The sequence below is a fragment of the Rhinopithecus bieti genome, unplaced genomic scaffold (assembly GCF_001698545.2).
Source record: "Rhinopithecus bieti isolate Rb0 unplaced genomic scaffold, ASM169854v2 scaffold_4654, whole genome shotgun sequence".
NCBI classification, from domain to species: Eukaryota; Metazoa; Chordata; class Mammalia; order Primates; family Cercopithecidae; genus Rhinopithecus; species Rhinopithecus bieti.
This window is the reverse complement of record NW_016804499.1, coordinates 691,848-715,410: the sequence shown is the minus strand read 5'-3', so window position 1 is coordinate 715,410 and position 23,563 is coordinate 691,848. Positions and strand designations below refer to the sequence as shown.

The window sequence follows — 23,563 nt, the reverse complement described above, 5'->3', positions numbered from 1 at the left end:
GAAGAAAATACATTTAATTATTATCAGACTATATTACATTTGAGTTCTATCTTCATTGCTTTGAATTTTTTACCCTTCCAATTAATTTTAAAATAATTTTATCATGTTTTATAAAAACAAATTGCTTTGAGAACTTCATTGGAAGTAATATTTATTGTTAAATTATTTTGAAGGAAAGGTCACTTTCAAACACAACATTATATTTTTCTCCCTAAGGACATGGTACATTTCTCCATTTAATTGGGCTGTTGAAAAGATCCTTCAAGAAAGTCTATAGATTTCTTCAAGTAGTTTTTGTACATTTCTTATTCTTAGATTTTTAAACATTTTTTGATGCTATAGAAAACAGTGGTTATTTATCCATTACAATTCTCTCTTAGATTGTGTTGGTCCATAGGAAAGCCGTCACCTTTGACACATTTGCCTTGTATCTAGCAACAGGTGTACGCTCCCCTACTAGTTCCAAGGGCTTTTCCTTTGTGGACAATCATAAATAAAAAATAATGAGTTTGTTATTAACTTTGTCTTTTCCTTCCTTCCTCCCACCCTCCTTCCTTTCTCTCTCTTTTTTTTCTTTTTTCTCTTTTTCTTTCCCTCCCTCCCTTTCTTTCTCTTTCTCCTTCCTTCCTTTCTTTCTTCCCTCCCTCCCGGTCTCTCCTTCCCTCCCTCTTGCACTCTTTCCTTCCTTCCTTTTCCTTTTTTCCTTCCTTCCTTCCTTCTTTCCTTCCTTCCCCTTCCTTCCTTCTTTCCTTCCTTCCTTGCTTTCTCCTTCCTTCCTTCCTTTCTTGCTTTCTCTTGCCTGCCTCCCTCCCTCCCTCCCTCCCTCCCTCCCTTCCTTCCTTCCTTCCTTCCTTTTTTCCTTTTCCCTCCTTCCTTCCCTCCCTCCCTCTCTCCCTCCTTCTTTTCTTTTTTCTTTCTGTGGCTGAGGCCACCAGTAAAATGTTAACTAGTAGCACAAGAGGTGTCTTTGTCTTCTTCCAGATTCTAAAGCAAATCTTTTTGCTGTTTTAACATTGAAGATCTGTGGTATACTCTTTTAATTGGGATAACAAAGTTTTCTTCATTTTAAGCTTTCTATGAGTTTATTTTAAATTTATAGATGTTTTAAAATTTTAGTATTTTCCTCAGATCTATTGAGATAATCAGATGGTTTTCTGCTTTCACAAACCATTCATTTGAAGTTACCTTAACAGACATCCTAATGCTGAAATGGCTTGAACGCCATGTATTAGCCCTTTCGTTCAATGATGGATTTATTCTGCTAACATTTTGTTGAAGACTTCTGCATCTATGTTTAACAGTGAGACTGGCCTGCAGTTTTTTCCGTTGTCTTATCCCTTTCTGGCGGTGATTTTATTTAGTTTTAGAAGTGAGATAAGAAATCTTCCCTCTTTTTCTGTTATCTAAAAGATTTTATTCAGATACTAATCATTTGTTTCTTACATAAGTTTTCTAGATCTCTTGAATCCAGGATCTAGGTTATTATTATTATTATTATTATTATTATTATTTGTTTTTTTGGGCAGATTTTAAACTACTCAATACTGAAACAGTTACACGGTATTTTTTAGTTGAAGAGAAAATACAGACGATTATGAACTTTTCTTCAAGCTGACATTAAAACAATTCTCTACTTGGGATTATACGGGAGTCTGAGAACACATAGCTAGCAAATCGTATGTTAACATTTTTATAGCAATGCAGCAATGAATTTTGTGAACTTTTTTCTTGAAATGATCTGTTACACTGAGGGCATGGTATAAAAATGCATCTGTTGGAGGTATTGTTAGGTGAACCCTAAGCTGAAATGATCATTTGTGTATTTTGACTTCCGATAATGTAACTTAATTCAAATGTAGCATGCAGGGATTTCTTAGGGAAGTGGACAGATTATGTATCTTCCAAATAATCCTCTATAAATATATTGTCTCTTGTTTAGGCTTTTGATAGGAATTAGATAAGAGGTAGTTTAAGATTCTGTTTTATAGTGAGAAACCACAGAGATAGCATTCTGTGATAAATGTTAGGAAGACTTATATTTGCTTTAAAAATTAGATGATGGAAATTCAGCAACCAGCCAGAGTAAATCTCAGTTGAGAAAAAAAAGAAAGAAAAGTAGCTTCATAATGAGAGTCATGGGGTTTCTATTCTGCGGTTGATCAAAACTTGGGCTCCCAGAAACTTCACTCTGGCTTTAATTTTTAGTCTAAATACCCATCAGCTGGACACATTGTTATCAATCCAACCTCCCCACGGCCTTTCAGAGCAACTGAACCTGGGAGCTGGAGACTAAGAAATGGCTCTTCTACTTTTAATTTTTGGAGTTTAAATCTAAGCCATGAGCAGGGCTGTCTGTATCAAATTGAGAAGACTATTCATGGTTGGCATATATTCTTGTTTCATTTCTGTATTGCATCATTGACCAGAATCAGAACAGAGAAACCACTGGGAGATGGGTGTGTTTGCAATCTCATTCGCAAAGCGAGGAATATGAAGGGGATTCGGCAGCGGTGGGAAAGGTATTACATTCGCACTCCAAGCCTGTGAGTCTGTGCTTCTGGGGTTCTTCACTAGATTATATGCCAGGGAGGATTTTGAAGAAACAGAAGCAGTAAGCCCTGAGTTTAGGAACAGTAGAAACAAGGCCACGAGAGATCACGGAGGAGAACCGTTCAGATCCATTGCTGATGGGTCTGCAGGATGAAAAAGACTAGGACAGTCATGCATAGTGCCATGGGCCCGAGCTCCAGGGAATCAAGAAAGAGCGAGACAATCTCAGCCCTCAACCCTTGAAGTCTAGTGCAGCACTGTCTGTTAGAAGTGTGAGGTGAGCCTTATGTGATTTTAATTCTCTGGTAGCCATAGTAAAAAAAATGAAAAGAAATGGGTGACATGTATTTTAATAATATGTTCTATTTAACCTAAGACACCTTAATTATCATGAAAATGAATAATCAACATAAAATTATGAATAGGTTTTTTTTACATTTTAAAAAAGTGCCATGTCTTCAAAAGCCAGCGTGTGACGTTCCTTTACAGCACATCCCAACGGCATATGCTCAAGGGCCACGTGTAGTCAGTGGCTACTGCCCAGGGCAGCACAGATCTCCAGGGAGAGAGAGAGCTGCCAACAAAGGAAGCCATAAGGCTGTGGGAAGGGCCGAGACTGCCAGGCCTTGGCAAGAGCGTCTACTCATTGCTGGATGGATCCGAGGGTGACTCCTCTCAGGCAGCAAGGATCATTTTAGTTTTCTGAACCTGAGTAGGTGGTCGCCAGGCAAGGTCGTTTGCAGGCTGCTCAGTGATGGCTTCATTCATTAAAGCGCTCTTCACCTTCTCTGTGAGCAGATGCTTCCTGAGCCCCTGCGTATTCTGGGCAGGTGCCCCGGTGCCGTGCTAGTGTGGTCCCATTGCCCGTGGTTTCCCCTTCCCCGCTGCCCCACGGTCCTCCCACAAAGCGGTTCTTCCCAGGCTCCTCCCAGGACACCCTGGCTGCTTCTCGGAATGACTGAACATAATGTGGAGAATCTCACGGAATCCAGCAGTATCCCTGGGGAAGTCCCTCTTTACGAATTTTAGAAATGTGGAAACTCAAGCTAGGAGAAGATGACTTGCCCAAGGTCACGAGGTTGGCCTGTGGACCAGCAAGGATTTCAAATTAACTGAGTGCCTCCCAAGTCCTCAGCCTGCTCTGTGGATGCACGACATTCAATCCTTTTAATGGGTGAGAAAGTTATAAAAGCACGAACTTGAGACATCTTTATTTATTTATTTATTTTTTGAGACAGTGTCTGGCTTTGTTGCCCAGGCTGGAATGCAGGGGCTTGATCTCAGCTCAGTGCAACCTCATCTCCCAGGTTCAAGCGATTCTCCTGCCTCAGCCTCTGGAGTAGCTGGGATTACAGCTGTGCACCACCATGACTGGCTAATGTTTTGTATTTTAAGTAGAGATAGGGTTTCACCATGTTGGCCAGGCTGGTCTCAAACTCCTGACCTCAAGTGATCCGCCAGCCTCAGCCTCCCAAACTGTTGGGATTACAGGCGTGAGCTACCTCACCCAGTTTGAAATATCTTTCTCAATATCTTTTCCTCACAGTATTTCCCTCCTCAAAGTAATTAGTGATCTCTTATTTTCTGTTAAATGCCTCGATTTCAAGAAGCTTCATGTTTTAGTGCATCCTAAGGTTCCCAGTGCCACCCGCTAATGTCCACATGGTCTGTCTGTCTCATCAGGGACTCTACCCAGGATGCTGCTGGTGCTTCATACTTCTCTGAACGTACTGACGTACAGTCGTCTGAGAGAGATCAAAGCAGCTGGGAGTGGTGGCGGGCGCGCATAGTCCCAGCTACCTAGGAGGCTGAGGCAGAAGGATCCCATGAGCCCAGGAGTTCCAGGCTGCAGTGGGCTATGATTGCACCATCACACTCCAGCCTCCGCAACATAAGCAAGATGCTGTCTCTTAAAAAAGAAAAGAAAAGAAAAAAAAATGCAAGGTAGGAGTGTCGCCTAAGAAAGCAGCAAACCCAAATATGTTAACAAAAACATTATGTTGTGCTTATAAGAGGGCACCGTTCGCTAAAAAAGATATTTCGGGTTCATCAGAGGCACAATGACCTAAACTTGAGCCTTATCACCATAATATTTGTTTTATGGGGGAATTTTTGATGTCCTTTCCACTTACCACTTGGTAACACAGTCAGAAAGATAAGAAACTTAGACATGTGTAAGTTATTTGTTGTGAATTATTTTCTTCTTTGCACTTTCCAAATACAGACACAATCAGAATTTAATTCTTGACAAGGTATTATATGGGTATTTCAGGACAATTTGCTTAACATTTTATATACATACAATGACATTTTTATCCATGATTTGATCTGTCTAGTTAGAAATATGTCCACTAAAGTGAAAATCCCATTTTTCCCCCAGTATTTTCAGGACTATTAGAAATTGAACAATTGTGGGAAAGTAGATTTTATGCGATGTTGGCCAGGGTTCATCACAGGCCTTGGCTGGGACTACAAACAATCAGGCACTTCGCTCCTGCAGTGCCTGGGGCCTGGGCATTTACTTGGATGGGGAGTGCTAAGGACAACCCAGGGAAATGAGGCAGAAGTCAGAACGGAGGAACAAGATGGGATGGCGAGTCTCAGAGAGCTTTGCAGAGCTTCTCTTCGCGTTTGTGCCCTTTGTGGAAGACTGGTCCTGAGGCTGCAGGTGGAGTGGCCAGTACTGACTGGCTATGGCTGAGGGTGGAGAGGTGCAGGAGAGAGCTCAAGGCAACACAGAATGGGGAGTTTCTGGTTTTTGCCCCTAGGAAGACCAGGCAGCTGACCAGGGCAGGAGGAGCTCTGCTGTTCTCTTGGAGTGCAGATGGGGAATGGGGAGGTGGGTGGGAGGATGGGCAGAGGTTCAGGCAGGACTCCACCCATTCCTTTCTCTTCCTGGCCCTGCACTGAGCTCTGAAACATTATTTTCCTCTATGTCTGGATTTCTTTCACTCATTCCAGTTTAACTTCTGCATTCACTGTTTAAAAGTTAACAAAAGAAAAAATGTCTACTTTATATAAGATTTTCCTGTGAAGCACTCCAATTTTTCAGAGATCTGAAACATTTTGTTCCAATATTTTATTATTTCCATTGCTCTCATTTTCTTGTTTCTTTTTCAATTTTTAACTTTCTTAGTGATATTCTCAATTGTTCAGTTCATTTTCAGTTTTCTTTTTTTTTTTTTTTTTTTTGAGACGGAGTCTCGTTCTGTTGCCCAGGCTGGAGTGCAGTGGCGTGATCTCGGCTCACTGCAAGCTCCGCCTCCCGGGTTCACGCCATTCTCCTGCCTCAGCCTCCCGAGTAGCTGGGACCACAGGTGCCCGCCACCAGGCCTGACTAATTTTTTGTATTTTTAGTAGAGATGGAGTTTCACTGTGTTAGCCAGGGTGGTCTCGATCTCCTGACCTTGTGATCCACCTGCCTCGGCCTCCCAAAGTGCTGGGATTACAGGCGTGAGCCACTGCTCCCGGCCTCAGTTTTCTTAAGTGCCGAATTGTATGACCTTTCCCTGTCGAATGATGTTAGCTCTAGCCTACAAATTGTGATAGGTAGTGTCTTCATTGTTAGTATTTTCCTGTCCAAAGATGCTGGAGACAGAAGGGGTACCAACTACATGGCATTAAGTTTCACTGCCCCGTGTACTAGTGGGAGATGGTGGACGGGCTGTGGGAGTTCAGTTGTTTGCAGTTCTCTTGCTTTCAGGTGGAATTTTGCAGGCAGTAAAACACGGCTTTGTTTGGGTGAGGGAGAAGGGACAAGATGGAGGAAGGTGAACCAGATGGAGCAGTACCTGTTGCTTCCGGGTGCTTCATCACCAACTTACCCGCGCACGGGAAAATGCAGCCCGCGCCCCGGGAAAATGCAGATCAACTGAGCATGCGCCACATGACGTCAATCTGGGAAAACCGAAACCTACCTAGCCACGCCTATGGAAACGCCCCTGTCCCACCCACGGCCCGCCCCTTTCCCTTAACAATGCATAAAAGTCCGCCGCCGGCAGGAGCCGGCGTGACTTCCTCGGAGTACCTGACCGGAGAGCGCCGCCTCGACTTCCCTGGGCCCTTTTCCGCGGACCAGTGAACCTCGCGCGAGAGTGCGTGCATATTTGCAAATAAAAGGCTGCCACTTTCTTCACTCGTTTTGGTCTTTATTGATACTTAGTCTTTGGTTATTAATAATAGTAATAAAACAGGCTTATTTTTTTTACAGGGAGACAAGGAGCCTTCCAGTAGTGGTTCAACACAGTTCTGCAAAACGCAACACTCTTGGTAAGTTTATCCTGTAATAGAAGGAGATGAAAACTCTGAAATGACTGCTAGCCTGGACAAGTCCAAGTCTGTGATTTGAGTGCCACAGCCTTCTAGTAAAATTATCTGGAGAGAAAAGCCCTTGATGTGCAGGTGAGGAGCAGCTGAGTGGATCTTAATGCTTTTGACAATCCTGTGGGGCATTAGGCAGGGAGTAAATACATCCTGACCTCTGTGCTCAGGGTCATGGTTCCTCTGAGACCGAAGTGTCCCTCATGTCTCTCCTCAGACCCTCCCCTTGGCTACCAGGCTATGTTCCCCTCCCTTCTCCTTCTCCCTCCTCCTCCTCTGCCATTCTCCAATCCAGTGCTTCATGTGCGTCCAAATGGAGAGGAGAGGTCTTGTTAAGAGCACCACCTCTTCTTCCACCTCCTCCAGGACTCTGCACCCTCCATCCCAGCTGGCTCCCCACCAAGGGGCCCTGGGCCTCCTTTTTTTCCATCACAGTCTGGGTTTTTCTTGCACACCTCTATCCAGGAAATGGAAGTGACTTACCTTTTGGCTTCACTCAGCCTCCATCTCACCCTAGCAGTACAAATCCTGAAACACTGCAAAGAAAAAAAATCAAGTCATAAGGTTTTGTATTTTTTCCTTGAAATATTGTTGAGTTTTATATATTTAATTTTAGGATAGATAGCTCTTTTTTATGCAAGTGATTTTATTTTCTCTCATTTTGCTTCTTGATACTAATATAAATTTCAGGTTAGATTTAGAAAATAAAGATCACTTGACTACTCCTGTTACATCACACCCTCCGGAAAATGTAGGCAGCAGAGTTTTATTTGATAAGCCAGTCCACACGATCAGGTAGTATCATCTGTGAGCGGTTTATCCCATGGAGACATTTAAAATAGAAAAACAGTTTTCCATCTGTTAATGTTTATATCTGCCACTGTTACAAGAAAAGGGTGAAAATGACTTGGTGGTCCCAGTAAATTACAGTCGAATTAAAGCATGGTCAAGGTGTGGTGGTCACATGCAGAGGGCAGTATGTGGGGTGGGGAGTTCTGCAGGGGGTGTGGCCCTCTGTCTACTGTGCTCTCGCTGTGCAGGGCTCTGGAAGGGTGAGCCTAGCTACAGCTGCTCAGCGAGAAGGGAGACAGGCTCAGGCTGTGGCTTTTTACCTCCCCAGGAGACCTGGGTCACTGGGACCCCAGAATCTTCATCTAGAGCAACAGTTCTTCACAAAACTGTAGGCTTCACAGACCGATGCCCTCGGTAGCATCTTGTGCCAGGCCTCAGGATGGGTCTGGGTCCTTGCTCCTGGAGAATGGAGTATGGAGGTGGCTCTTGCCAGCCTGAGATAGAGTCAAGTATGTCTCCAGGGTCGTTGTAGTTACCGAGCAGAGAGTCCTGTGTCGGAGATCCATGTGCATTAGCCTGCTGGGGCTGCCATAACAAAGGCCTGCAGACTGAGCGGCTTAAACAACAGACATTTGTTTTCTCGCGGTTCTGGAGGCTGGAGGTCCAAGGTCCAGCTGTTGCTGTTGGCAGGGTTGGTTTCTCCCGAGGCCTCTTTCCTTGGCTCGCCTTCTCTGCTTGTCCTCCTCACATGACCTTCTCTCTGTGCATATCCTTGGTGTCTCTTTTTCTCTTTATAAGGACACCAGTCATACTGGATTAGGATCCAGCCCTATGACCTCATTCACCCTTACTTGTGTCTTGAAGGCCCTGTCTCCAAATGCAGCCACAGAGGGGTTAGGGCGTCAGCATCTCTGGGGACAGTCCTGTGTCTGCTGCAGTGCTGGTTGCAAAGAGCAGAGAGGCCGCAGCTCCCCTGGGAGAAGAAGGCAGGGGACATGATATAGGGCCAGGGTATGGAGACAAAGTTGATGGCGAGGAGAAGGGGTCCAGGAGGAAGCTGCACGGTCCAGTGGGTCCTGAACATTCAGTACCAGGAGAAAATATCAACTCTACCCCAAGATTGCCAAGAACAGAGAGAAAAAGCCCACTGGATAGGTCATCATAGAGGCGTTCAGTCCGCAGCACCACTCCCATCCCACCTTACGGAACAACAGGCTGGCTGTGACTGGAGCCCGGTCCTGAGCCTCCACCGAGCTGTCCCAGTGTTCAGGGCAGTGTGCTCCAGTGCTTGTGGGGTCAGCCCGATCACGGTGTGTACGGGCTCTGGAAATGGGAGGTTGTGAGGCCCCTGCAGCCATCAGTCAGAGAACACATGGCCGTTCAGGGCAGGCCGGCCTTAGTCACGGTCCCCACAGCTGCTCTGGTTGCTCCTCCTGCCCTGGTGACTTCCTTTTCTCAACTCCCTTAGGCACACAAGGCCCCATGCTCCCTCCATCCTTCACTAATGTCCCAGGGAAGATTAAAACATTGGTCCACATGAGTATCTAAGTGGGTGAGGCAAAGAAGTTCTTACTGTGCTCTGAGTTTCAGCTTGGTCCAAGTTACAGCTGCTGGGAATCTCATCTAATACATACCTAGAGTCATATTTTATATATATTTATACATGCCCACATGTATGTGCATGTGTGTATGTACGTGTGTGTATACAAACTTCCTCTTTAAAATCTTCCTGGATCATTTTTAACTTTCTCTTACTTTAAAATATTCCTGGATATATCGTTGCTTAAAGTACATAAACTTGCATGAAATGATTCAATGTTTCCAAGATTCTCAAAAGGTTAAAAAAGGAAATAAACAGCTCCCATCTTTCCAGAATCTATCATTATAACTAGGCAATGTCTGGATGTGGCTTAGTTCCTGTAGTAACTTCCAGGAATGAACAAAGTGATCACCTCCAAGGTGGTGCAGCGGCCTGCGGGGTCTAAAAGAGTTTATAGCTCCCCGTCTCTACTAAAAACAATACAAAAAACTAGCCGGGCGAGGTGGCGGCGCCTGTAGTCCCAGCAACTTGGGAGGCTGAGGCAGGAGAATGGCGTAAACCCGGGAGGCGGAGCTTGTAGTGAGCTGAGATCCGGCCACAGCACTCCAGCCTGGGTGGCAGAGCGAGACTCCGTCTCAAAAAAAAAAAAAAAAAAAAAAAAAAAGAATTTATAGCTTGAAAACTGCTCCTGTAACAAAAGTTGTATTCATATTTGAGATGTTAAAAGGTGAGTAATTTTGCACATTTTCTGTCTTTGTTATGATAAAATGCCACTTTTGACTTTGCTGATCTCACCACTGTGAACAACATTAGTTCTCCACGTACGATGGCATTTGCCTGCTGTGCCCTCAGACTTCATTGGTCCGTGTCTGGGTGAGTGGGAATCATTTATGTGGGAAATTCTCCATCACAGGACAGTTAATGCACCAATGGCATCATTGTGAGGTTGGAGATTTGGGGTGATGATGTGGTTGCTCGGCACCTCCTGGCTGGCAGACAGCATGGCAGCACTCACCAGGGGCAGCAGTGATGGGCCCAGGTGTTTCTAATGAGAATTTGGTGTGAATGAAACACATTATGCAGCAGTCCCACTTCAGGATGGTTGCACTTATTATATTTCTATATGGAAGTGTTTATTTAACACCACATTTGTTGGAAATCACACATATCTCAAAGCCTGTATAGGATCCAAGTTTATTAACAAAGGAAAGAGCCACTTCTAGAAAGTTGTTTTGTTTTTACTAAATCCTCTAAAATTGATCATATTTTAGATAAATTGTTTATTTGAAAACTTTCCCCTATGACCTATAATTGGGATTGAGTCTGAACTGACAAATAAATATAATTACAACTGTTCAGTAGATTGAAAATAGAATTAAATTTTTTCCTTAGTTTTGGCTACTTTGCATGAAAATGCTAATTGTATTTGCATATAAAGGAAGACTAGTTACCAAGACCGGAACCTAAAATTATATTTTCCTGAGTTTAGCAAGCTGAATTGCTTATTAACATCAACAAAAATGGATATTTCTCTCAAAAAAAAAAAAACTAGTTATGAGAGTGGTTCTTGGAACAACAAGCATAGAGATTGTCTGCAGAGGATCTCTGACAGGTGTTGCATATCATGAGCAGAGATATTGTCTGCAGAGGGTCTCCTGGGGGTGTTTAATGCCATACGCATAGATGTGTCTGTACAAGGTCTTTTAGGGATGCTTAATACTATATCCAAGTTTGCTTCTGAGGTCATGATCAGTGGAAAATAGTGGAAAGTCCAGTTGAAAATTGTATTAGCTTCCAGTGGCTGCTGTAAGAAACTACCACAAACATGGTGGCTACGACAACAGCTTTAAAGTTTCTGGAATCTAGAAGTCCAAATCAATGTCACGGGGCTGAAATGAATCTCAGCAGAGGCTTGCTCACCTGGAGGCTGAAGAGAGAATGTGTGCCTTGTCCCTTCCAGCTTCTGGTGGCTGCTGCTATTCTCTGGCATGTGGCAACCCCGCTCCCACCCCTGCCTGCATTGTCCATGGCTTTCTCCTCTTTCTATCAACTCTCCGTCTGCCTCTCTGTGAGAAGGACACCATGAGTGTATTTAGAGCCCACCTGGATAATCCAGAGTAACCTTCCCAACTCAAGATCCTTACACACAATTACCAAGTCCTTTTTCCTGCTTAAGGTGATATTCACACGTTCTAGGGATCAGGGCATGGATTTCCTTTGGGGGCCATTATTCAACCTTCTACAAAAATTCAAACTGTCTGGTAAAATTGAACTAAAGCAAGTGGGAGGGTGTGTCCATGTCAGACCCCAAATTCTGGGAACTCAGAAGCCTTGAAACAGGAATCCCTTTAGAATTTCAAGCGCAGGTCAGAGCAGACCCTTAGATAACCCGCTGATACCTGGGATGGGCAGCTTGCCCCATGCCCGGGAGTGAGCAGGTCCTGGGAAAGATGGGCTGATTCTGCAGCCAGGAATTTAATGAGTTTCACTGAGGTATTTCAGGGAGCTTTGATAACACTGCTTCCAGTAGTCCTGGGATTCAAACCCTGGATGAAATTTCCTTGAGTGGTTTTATGTTGGATCAATTGTCATTTCTTTATGTGGCAACTTCGGAGAATCTTTGAGAGTCTCTGAAGCCATTTCATAATTCATAGGCATGGCCTTGGGCACTATGCTATTTTGTGGTGACTAAGTCATTTGTCTAAAGGTAAATATTAATATTGAATGAGAAGAAATACAATTTTTAAAGGGATCTAGAAAAAATAAATTGAAAACTCAAACAATTCAGGATATTAAAAATGTCCGTCTTATTGGTACAAAATGCTAATTAACTTTTATTACAATGAATACTTTCAGTTGTGGAAGATAGTTTGATTTTCTTAAACTGTTATTACTTTTTAACTGCTATATAATTAAAAGGGATTAAAATTATTATTTTCGTCCTATGTCTTAATTTGTTCATTTTTTATTTGCTATGTCAATTGGTGTAGTTTGTAAAATGTTTCATGCTGTTATGCATATGTTTTTAATGATCCATTTCTCTATGTTGATAAAAGTGTGCTTTACGCTCATATGAAGGATGAAGAGCACAGGGAAAAAACTTTACTTTACACCCAAATCATTATTATGTGATGATGCATTTCTAACAAGGGATGTGTTATCTGGCCTTTAACCAATCTTCCTGATTGTCAAGAAACTGGTATTATTAGGCTGTTTCCTGATCTTCAGCTGGCATAGCTTCTTCTATACTAGTGGCTTAAATACATTTTGATGACAGAATTGGCTTAGTACCTAGCAGAAAGAAAAGTCATCCAATTTATTTATGTAAATTGATCTTTCAGGAACCATCTATAGATTTAGAGGGTAACACCATTCAGAGAACCACTGTGATATTGCTTAGAACCACGAAACTTTAAACTAGAAGACTCCTAAGACAGTATGTCTTCCAAATGTGTCATTGATAGTGTGAAAATCAAAGACTGCTTTTCCAGTCACATTGCTAATGAATGGAAGAAGCCATTCTAGAATTCAGGTTTCTTAGTGCATTCATGGTTCTCTGTCTTCACCCTAAATTTTATTTTTAGGGTGGAGGAGTGTTTCTTAAGCACTGGGCCGTGGCGCTCTGGTGTATCCTCGATCATTCACAGGACTGTTGCCTGATTTACATCACTTATGAATGAATTCATATTGCTCCAGTCAGAGAAGTACTCTTCAGTAGCGTCTATTGGGAGGAATTTGAGCTGAGCTGTTGTGGGGAATGACGTGGAGTCAGGCAGGCTTGCTGTGAGTAGTAGCATTTCCAGCTCATGCCCAGGAGAGCTTGGGTTTAGTCAGGACAAGCTGAGATGCAGCAGAAATGAGTTTTGGTCAAACAGTGGCGCCGGGATGAAGGGGGCCCAATGGGAAGGTGATGATGGCTTTGTTCTTCTGGGCACTTACATTGTTGGGATGACAGCATCATGATTCTTGATGATTTGTTTGGGGTTGTTGTGAGTTGTTTGGGCCTTTCTTGTGTGCCACCAAAGATTCTGATGTTTGAAAATGTGATAAGAAGACAAACCAGAGAACTACTGAGTGAGATAGTTGGGCTGCGATGACCACTCAGACAGCTTCCTGTGCTGGCAGCCTATGAGTTTATGATTCCTAGGTGTGTCAGTAGGGACTATGGGGGCAATGTAAATGAAAATGTGTGAATTACAGTGCTTGATTATTTAACTGGCTCTCCAATTCCCTCAATATATTAGCAAACAAAGCTTTACATACTATGCACATCATTTCAATGGACACTGTCAGTGATAATTAATACTAAAACCCATGTAGGTAGGTTGTGGCAGATTCAGCTGTTTGCAACAGGTTCCAAATTTTGATGCGATGGATTCATTAAAGCAGGATACGTGAGCTTCTCTGTTGGGTGAGTCTGACCTCAAGTGGCCTGATAAGCATTTCTTCCTCGGATGAATGTCATCCCTCAACAGCAATCATGTTAATGGCTTATTGAAGGAACAATGGCTTCATTGTAACAGGAGTTTTTAGGGAAACACTCACAAGAAAGGCTTGTTTGAGCCAACATGTTGAACTTACTCGTTCTGAGAGGCTCTTCACTAATTAGCTAAGTGAATTTGGAAAAGTGCATCCAAGTTTCCTCCTTTGGAAAATAAGGCTTTTGGCAGAGATGCGTTCCAAGGTAACTGCTGGCGCTAACATTACGTTGTTCAACGAGATCGTGGTGGCTTCATGAAAAATGTTGCCTTCAGCTCTAGCAGACGGTTCCTGAAAAGAAGAAAAGCGAATGAATCTTTTTTTGTGTGAGGGTGGTAGTGGGGTTGGCTCTTGAACAACCGATTCTCTCCTCCTTTCAATCCTAAAAACAAAACAAAACAAACCCCGAATAAAAGTCACACTTTCCTTTCAGGGAATGTTTGTATGTCAGCTGAAGTAGTGCTTATGAAAGTCGGACTAGAAAAACGCTTAATACCAGCAGTTACTAGTTTCACGCTGCACATGCTTTTATAAAGCCCCTCCGCCTAGGTCGCTGTTTGCGCTTCTCATTCCAAATGTTGCATATTAGTGTTTTCTCCCCTTTCTCATGGTCCCACCTTCGACCATCTTAGAACCTCCAATGGGACTTACAAGATTGAATTTCTCCGGCGAGCTTGATGCTGATGTAAGTTGGTCTAGATATTTCTCATGCCGTTATTCTTTGCCATTGGGCTTGTAACTTTTCTTTAATTGCATACCTTCACTGATATGGTTTGGATATTTGTCCCCTCTGAATCTCATGTTGAGATGTAACCCCCAATGTTGGAGGTGGGGCCTGGTGGGAGGTGTTTGGATCGTGCAGATGGATCCCTCCTGAATGGCCTGGGCCAGCTCCTTGGTGATGAGTGAGTTCTCACTCCGATTTCATACGAGATCTGGTTGTTTAAAAGTGTGTGGCTCCTCCCCCATCTCGCTCTTGCTCCCGCGCTCGTCATGTGACCTGCCTGCTTTCTCGTTGCCTTCTGCCATGAGTAAAAGCCTCACTAGAAGTCAAGCAGGTGCTGCCACTATGCCTCCTGTACAGCCAGCAGACCGCGAAACAACTACGCCTCTTTTCTTTGTAAATTACCCAGCCTCAGACGTTCCTTTACGACACAAAAACAGCCTGATACACCCACTCCCAATCCCATGGAAGGATGATGTACGTGTCCTGTTATGAAGAAACAGACAGCAGCAGCATGGTTTTGTAAGGCCCAAGGAAGTGACCTCTTCTGTGACGGCGAGGCCTGGTGGGAATCCTGGCCGTCACTTTTCTGTGAGGAAATGCTCCGGGAGGAATGTCATTGCTAAAACTCTGCCTGCCACCCCAGTGAACCTGAGTGCTGAGAGCCTGCGGCGGCAGCACTGCTGTGAGTGCGTGGCTGCTTGCTGCAGGAGGCCAGTGGTCAGGGCACAGTTTTGGTGCTGGGAGAAAAGATGTTTGAGACCCAACCCTGCCACCTCCTGGCTGTGGGAAGTCATTTGATTTTTGTGAGCTTGAGCTTCCTCCCCTGTAAGGAGGAGTTAATACTATTTCAGACCTCATAGAACTGTGAGGAGGATAAAATGAGGTAACAGAGGACAAACAGCAGCCTGGAGCCTAGGACAGAGTAAGCACTGACAAGCACGGCTATCGTTATTCCTAAAGGTCTCGATTTTGGGTTCTTAGATCTCTTCAGGGGAAACTGAGTTTCCCTGCAGTCCCTAGCACAGGTGCACAGCTTTTTCCTTTGGTTACTCAAAGGAAAAAACCCCAACTGTAAATCTGTCACATTTTCTGTTGATGCAATAGTTTTAGATATTTAAATATTCATGTGTTTGGCAAATGCATTAGGGCCAGAGTGATAAATGTGAAACATATAGATGGTTATCGGAGACATTAAAGGGAGACAGATGGTCTTTTGGGCAGCAGGGATTGGCTGAGTATGTATGAGTAATTCAGACTGTAACATGTCATTAAGTTTTAAGCCATTTTTCTTTCCTTTCTCTATAGGCTGCAACACTAGGTGTGCTGTCTTGACGAGACCAAAGTATAACACAGATCAATATGATGAATTTTATTTTATTTATATTATTTAAATTTAACTTTTTGATTTCTATTTTATTTAGATTTTTTTTGATAGCGACTATCTTTTGCTCTTTCTGGCCCTAGTTATCGTGGAGTGCATTGTGTTAGGTCTTAAAGCTCCATCTCAGTCTCGCCAGGTGACTCTACCCAGGAGGTAGTTCTGGGATATACTACATTCTTTGTTTTTTCAGTCATAGCGATCTAGCTCCCGAAAGCTGGAGATTTTTATAGGTCTCGCCTCTGCAACTTTGTAATCTTACGTCTAATCGCCCTTTATGTGTTTACTAGATTTGATCTATTAGTAAGACGGGGTTTCACCGGTGTCTCCCATGAGTCTCGATCTCCTGCCGTGTATCCGCCCGTCCTGGCCCCTCCCAAATGCTGGTTGTATAGCTGAGCACCGGCCCCGGCAGTACGATGAATTTTAAAGGGAACTGGAGTATGAGGATTACACCTTTAAACATTTTATTTTTCTTGTAACGGGAAGTGGCTTTATTATTTCAGTATAGGCCACCGATATAAACATTATACAAGCAATTCGTTTGTGTGAAAATTTTGTTGGAATATAAAGAAAAAGAAAAAATAAAAAATTTTCCTATTTTTCCACTAACCACATCACTTAAAATGTTTGTTGCATTTTTCACCTCCAAATTAACATTTCTTCCACATTAAGTTCCTTGTTCTCGTTAAGGATATTGTACGCTATTGATTCTAATTCTCTTCCTTTTCACCTATTTAGACCATAAAAATTTGAAGCCACTCTATCTTAAAAAATATAAGTTAGCTCTTAACGAGTCTTCATCAACACCAACCAAGCATGATCATACCTCCTAACAAACCTACACAATATACTACTTCACAAACGAAGCCCAGAAATTTAAGAATTGCCCATACATAGACAGTCGCACACGAAGAGTGAGAATAGCCCTGGACAATCGGATCCTGCAGTTCGATTTAGCAACTCTCAAATCATTCTCAAAAAATATAATGTTACGCCAGGCAGTATTTATTTAAGCAGCGGCACTGATAACTTTTCGCATCTAAAGCTATTAAGTATATCCATCACCTTGTAATGCATAACTCATCGAACCGTTGCATTTTTTTTGAATAAAATGAATTTCTAATTGGATCAAGACATTAGCAAAATCCATAGTAGATAAATCTGTTTGCACTTGACTCAGTGAAATGTAACGTGAATAGAAGTGTTTTCCAAAATGGTGGCAAAAATGTCCATCCTACCGGCCCTACCAAACCTCGCCACTCCCCATCAAATGTTCGGAGCATGGCTGTTCTCCTTGAATCTTAGTGGCTTTGAAGTAGCTCAAGCCTAATTAAGAGTGAATAATTGAGCTGTATGACTTCTGAGCTAGGTCAAAACTGAAAAAACAGCTTCTGCCCACTCTCATGTGGGATGCTTGATCTTGCGAACCACCAATTCGGGTGGAGTCAAGTAACTGGTAATGAGGGCCTGGGAGGGTGTCCCAGCCCACAGCTGCGTCAGGTCTCCAGACACGGTGACACTGAGTCTTCAGATACCTCAGCCCAGGAGCTGCCCCTACGGAGCCAATGCCCGCAGAAATGAGCCAGTCCCTCTGAACCCACATGCGCAGAAATGATCCAGTCCCCTCTGACCAAATCCCCGCAGAAAGAGCCATCTCTGAACCCAACCAACATGCCCGCAGAAATGAGCCAGTCCTCTCGAACCCAAATGCCGCAGAAATGAGCCAGTCCCTCTGAACCCAACCCAAATGCAGATTCATGAGGTCCATGAATGCTTCCTCTTGCTTACTGGGTTTGGCATTGCTTGTTACATAGTAATAGGTAGCTAGGACATGAGACTCACTGTTCATATTTATACCTTTTAAGAATCACTTGGCTAAATCGGTAGTTGGAAACCAATTTGAGGATTAAAACAGCATCGATTTATTTGTAAAATTCTAGTGTTTTATTTAGACTTTTACTGTCACCTGCAGAAGTAGATACATTCTCTGATAGATAATTGTCTACTTTCTGCTAGACGATTATCAATGTTTTAACTTCTAGGACGAATTTACTTTTACTTTTAAAAGAAATTTAGACGTGTGTGTGTGTGTGCGCGCGTGTGCGTGACTTGTTCAGGATCTAAGTGTCATGATCATCTCATTATCTTCTCTTCATTTAAAAGGACCAAAACCCATAAAAAGTGGCAGAAATAAAAACAGCAACAAATAAACATAAATGGAAAATTTTGACCCTGATATCAGAGGTTTGCTTTGTAATAATTGAAAAAAGAAAATCAAAGAGAATTTTATTTACTAATTTTTTTAGCTAGGCTGATTTAGGACTTGCTAGAAAAGTAAAAATATTATACTTTATTGATTTATGACTCCAGTTTTTCAATTTGTATCTTTAGTTATTTAAAATATAAATTTATCGTGCCCTGATCTTGAGAAGGATTGTATGTAAAATTGCTCAGAATTTTTACATGCATCATCCCAATTAATTCTCACATAATCCCCTGATATAGTACTAACATCATTCCATTTTCATAGAAGAGGACACTGAGGTTCATAGAAGTACAGTCATACACTGACTAACAAGGCTCTGGTCAGTGACAGACCCAGTATGGGATGGTGGGCTCATAAGATTATGATGGAGCTGGATGAGCACTAATCATCTAGTGACATTGTAGCCTTTCTGTGTCACAGTGCAATACATTATTCACGTGTTGGTGCTGGTGCTGGTATAAACAAACCTACTCTGCTGCCGGTGGTATAACAGTATAGCACACAATGTAAGGTACAATATATAATACTTAATAATGAAAATAAGCAACTACGTTACTAGTTTATGTGTTTACTATACTTTTTATTATTATTTTAGAATGTACTCTTTCTACTTATTAAAAAAAGTTAACTATAAAGCAGCCTCAGGCAGATCCCTCAGGAGGTATCCAGAAGGCACTGCTATCCCAGGAGATGGCAGATCCATGCGTGTTATTGCTATTCACTATTGCTAATGCAATAACTTTCTTCAAAGCTGCATTGGATGAATTAAAACCGGAAATTGTAAATGCCTGCTAGAGGAACTTATGGAGTGAAGCCATGAATGATTTTAAAGGCTTCTCTGGGATCAGTGGAGAAGTTAGGAAAGTCATTCATGCAGCAAGACAGATTGGTGGAGAAGGGTTGCTGACATGCTCGCTGAAGTGGCAGAAGATATTGAAGGCCATCAAGAAGGGCTAACAAATGAGGAACTGGAAGAACTTGTTGAATCGTCTGCGGAGAAAGATGAAGAAATGAAGCAGAACCAGCAACATGGACATAATTGAAATGTGCTGCAGTGTTTCAAATTGCACAGACATTATAAAAACAAATTATGGAATATCTTAGGATGAAATGCAGTATTAAAATTACTCATATTCTCACTGAAGAATTATAATCTCTGCAGCAACACTTCGATGAATTGAAAATTCATACAACATCTGATTGCAGTGTTCTTCCAGCAGGCCTTGGCAAAAAAACACAACACAACAAAAAACAAACAAAAAAAACCCTTCAATTCTCAAGGATCCCCAAACATCAGCATTGTCTGCTCCTGACACCCAGCAAAAAATACACGGTCATGGCACGATGCTCTGGGGTCACGTGAAGCAAGTGATCTTCCCCCTGATGTATCATCAGGAGGGCAGTAGTAGCTGAACGATATGTCAAAATGTCTACATCATTTGCCTCACTTCATGTCATCCCATAGGCACTGTATCACCTCACATTACCACAGGAAGGGTGAGTACAGTAAGATATTTTGAGAGAGAGAAAGAGAGACCAGTCACATGACTTTTATTACAGCCTGTTGTCTTAATTGTTCTATTTTATTAGTAGATATGGTTGTTAATCACATATGGTGCCCAGTTTACAAATTAAGCTATATTTCCGGTATGTATGTATGTATAGTAAAAAGAACAGCATATATAGGGTTGTTTATTATCTGCAGTATTAGGCATTCACTGGGGGTCTTGGCACTATTCCCTGCAGATAAGGGGGAACTACTATACACATTTGGAGAGATACATTTTCTTCCATAAATCCACAGAAAATTGAGATGTTCATTGTTGAAATACCTTAAGGGCTCGCGGGACATCAGTAAAGAACATACAGCCAGCCGCACATTTTGGTGAGCCTATGGAGGGAGATATTCCCTACCTCTAAGCTGTCTGGCCCTTTGTCGGGGTGAGGGGGCAGACTTCCAAGGGCAACAAGGACTTCCTGGAGCTCCTAAATGCAAAGCTCATTTGCTTTTTATCACAAAATATGGTCCAAAAAAACAGAGTTCTTATGACATGAACGTTATTGTCCTAACTCTTTGGGAGAAAATCTATTTTCAAAATACTACACAGAAGACTTATCTAGGAAACCATTGCGAGGTTTTAGTTGCTGTAATGAAGAGGTTTCAAACTTTTGTGTAGAATGTCCTTTAAACCATTGAGCACCCCAAGTGTTCATGGTAAAAAGAATCTTACAGTTAAATGAAATTGGTGCTGATATGGAGACACTGAAAATGGGCGCACTTTTGTATATAAGTCGAATGACCATTCAAGCCTGCAAAAGAAACACTTACTCTAAATATCCTCTCTTCCTCACACATGTTGTCATAACATAAACTGCGGTCAAGATCATGTCTCTCCACCCATCCCCATCAAACAAAAATAAAAGGTCTGCTCCTGAAAACCCTGCCTTCGTTGCTAAGTCTCTGTGTTAAATAAAGAGAGTGTAGAGCGATTTCTAATAGGTGCTGTGATGCATTTCTCAGTCCCTTTCTCACCTGCTTCGCATAGCTCTTGTTGTGCAGTACCACATATCTCCTGTAGATGGCTCTACCTCCCTTTTAGCTCCCTCTATCCAGAAGCGGCTGCAAGTCTTTAAGCTCCTATTAGTAGTTGTGTTGGAGTTTGAATCAGGGACTGTGAAATGTAGTTCCAAACCTCACTGACCTAAGTGATAGTGGACACTGTTTATGTAGAAGGGAAAGCCATGAAACATTTAAATAAGGGGAGGCTGGAAAGGTCCACTTGGTGGGATGTCCTGATGGGTGGCATGGTTTAGCCTCAGCAGAGATGCACCGAGGTGCACTAACTTTGGGTAACTGTAGAGTCTTTGCAGCATCACAAAGTATTTTAGCATTTTGAAAAGCTCTGCGAAGTTCTGTAGAAAAAAACCGTGTTGATTTGCAAGCATTTTTTTTTTTAGAGATTCTACATACTAATTTTAACTTATCAATACACATTTTTTTCTTTTGCCTTCTGCTTCTTGTGACTGTTCCTGTCAGAAGCATTCTCCTTGACTTCATCTAATATCTTTATACTGGAAGTTTAGGGATCAAAACTACAGTATGGTAGCCACGGCTGATTGTATAAATAAAACTTTTTGCAACACAGCCACACGCATTTGTTGACCTGTCATCCACAGTACTGCTTCTGTGCTACAAGGGTGGAGTCGAATGGTTGTGACACAGAAGGTGTGACTTGCAAAACCAAAAATATTTACTATCTGGCCCTGCAGGGCTGGGCGGGGTCAGGGGCAGCTCCATGGTGTTCCGAACCACATTTAGCAGCAAGGTCTTCACCGTGGTGCTGTGGGTGAGGCTGAGGCGTGTGGCCCTGGAAGCTGCTTCGGGTGTCCTTCTCAGGCCCCTCCCAGTCCGAGTTGCTCTCAGAGGAGGAGGTGAGGGCAGCGGGCACAGGGGTTCCTTGTTCTCAGCATAGACATCAGCGCCAGCCTTCAGAAGGAGGAGGGTGAGGGTCGGGGATCCCAAACCAGCTGCCAGGTGCACTTTGTGTTTCCCACAAAGGTGCAAGCGTTCACGTTGGCCCGGAGCTGGGTGACCAGATGGGTGACCAACCCCAGCTCCTCCATCTCTGTGGCCAGATGCAAGGCTGTTCGGCTCCCCTGCTGCTCTGTGGCCTCCACCTCAGCCCCGCTGTCCACCAGCAGATCCAGGCACTCAGGACTTTGGGCTCAGACCGCCAGGTGTACTGGGTACAGTCCCTCAAAGTCAGGCATGGGCAATAGCTGGGGCACAGCGGGAGCTCCACTCCAAAGCAGTGCACACAGCAACTCTGAGGCACTAGTGCCTGCCTGCAGTGCCAGGTGCATGGCTGAGTTTCCACGCCGATCAGCAGTGCCGGGTCTGCACCCACCTGCAGTCGAAACCTCACCACCCTTGTCTGCCCAGTGATCACCACCAGGTGCAGGGGCTTCTGGTGCAAGTGGCTGGTGAGGTTGACAACGCTGAGGTGCTTGGCGTGGTAAATGATGTGGGCTATCTGCTCCATGACACTGGTCAGCCTGTGGATGATGGCCAGGTGCAGTAGCATGTCTCTGTTCTCATCTGCACTGTCAGCGGGTGGTGCCGTCCCACCAGCAAGGCTCTGTGGTGACACCGTAGTGGTGTAGGGCCTGGGCGCTGTGCTGCACCAGGACAAACAGGCACGTATTGTACTCTCAGGCTCGCTACAGCATCTCCAAGGCTTGCGGCTCTCACACTGGGGGTGAGGGGTTGGGGTGGTCCTGGAGGGGGCGCTGAGCTCTGTGGCTTCCTCCTTGGAGTCCATTCCAGGCACTGAATGCCAGGCTCTTTATGCTACCCCTGCCCCAACAGCAGGACTCCATTGCCGGCCGCCAGGAGGTGGCTAAGGTAGGAAGTCACCCTGTGGTGGTGGCAAACACGTCATCCAGGAGGCTACTGAGTGTCCCAGTGAGGAGTCAATGGAGCCCTGGGGCACGGTGGGTGGCACACTCCAGAGAGCCCCGCCCACTCTGGGGAGACCTGCCTACCAGCCTGGGGTGTCCGCCTGAGCGTGGCTCAGGGCTGTTTCTCTGCTGAGGCCCTTGCTAAGGAGGAAAAGCAAAGTGACGCAGCGGGCCACCTCCAGTCTGGCCGCACCCGAGCCTTACAAATGCCCTTCCGTGAGACTTGAGCGCAAATTTATCATGATCAGCAAGGCCAGGTTCAAGGAGGGCAGTGGATTTTCGTCTACCAGCCCTTGTCTGCCATAGACCTCCTAAATTGGAAACAACATGCTCTCTCCCATACGGAAAAGCCTCAAACCCTCATAGACTTGATGAGGTCCATTTTTCTGACCCATAACCCCCCCTGGTCAGACTGCCAACAGCTCCTTTTAACTCTGTTCAACACAGAGGAGCACAGGAGAGTGACTCAAGCAGCCCTCCAATGGCAAGAGAACACACTGCCAGATGGTACAAATGATGTCCGCCATTATGCCCAGGAGTGGCTCCCAGAGATAGACCCCAACGGGGACCTAAATGATGCAGAGGAGCGTCAGCATCTGCAAAGCTTATCAGGGGGCACTTCTAAATGGGATAAGAAGTGGAAAGAAAGCAATGAATATAGGAAAGATTTTAGAGGTGCTCCAAAAGACTGATGAGAACCCCAGTTGGTTTTATGAGAGGCTGTGAGTCATACCAGCTTTATATTCCATTTGATCCAGAGGCTGCTGAAAATCAGCACATGGTGAAGACATCATGTCTTAGCCAGGTGCAGGGTGACATGAAGCGAATACTTCAGAAACTGGAAGGTTTCTCAGGTATGAATGCTACTCAGCTTATGGAGGTGCCTCCTAAGGTGTATCTTAACCATGAACAAGAGGAAAAGAAGGAAACTGAGTGGAGGCTCAAGAAAAAGACTGAGCTATTAGTGGCTGCCCTGGTTGAAAGAGAGACTGGCATTGTGGAGGGGCATGGACATGGTCGCAGACGTGGTTGTGGAAGAGGTTAGTC

The 23,563-nt window shown here is 43.8% G+C and overlaps 1 pseudogene; it reads right to left on the bottom strand.

The window, feature by feature from the left end:
• Nucleotides 1-3,310: 3,310 nt before the first annotated feature.
• The window catches only part of LOC108527480 (nuclear factor NF-kappa-B p100 subunit-like), a 38,662-nt pseudogene continuing 18,409 nt past the window's right edge, over nucleotides 3,311-23,563 (bottom strand).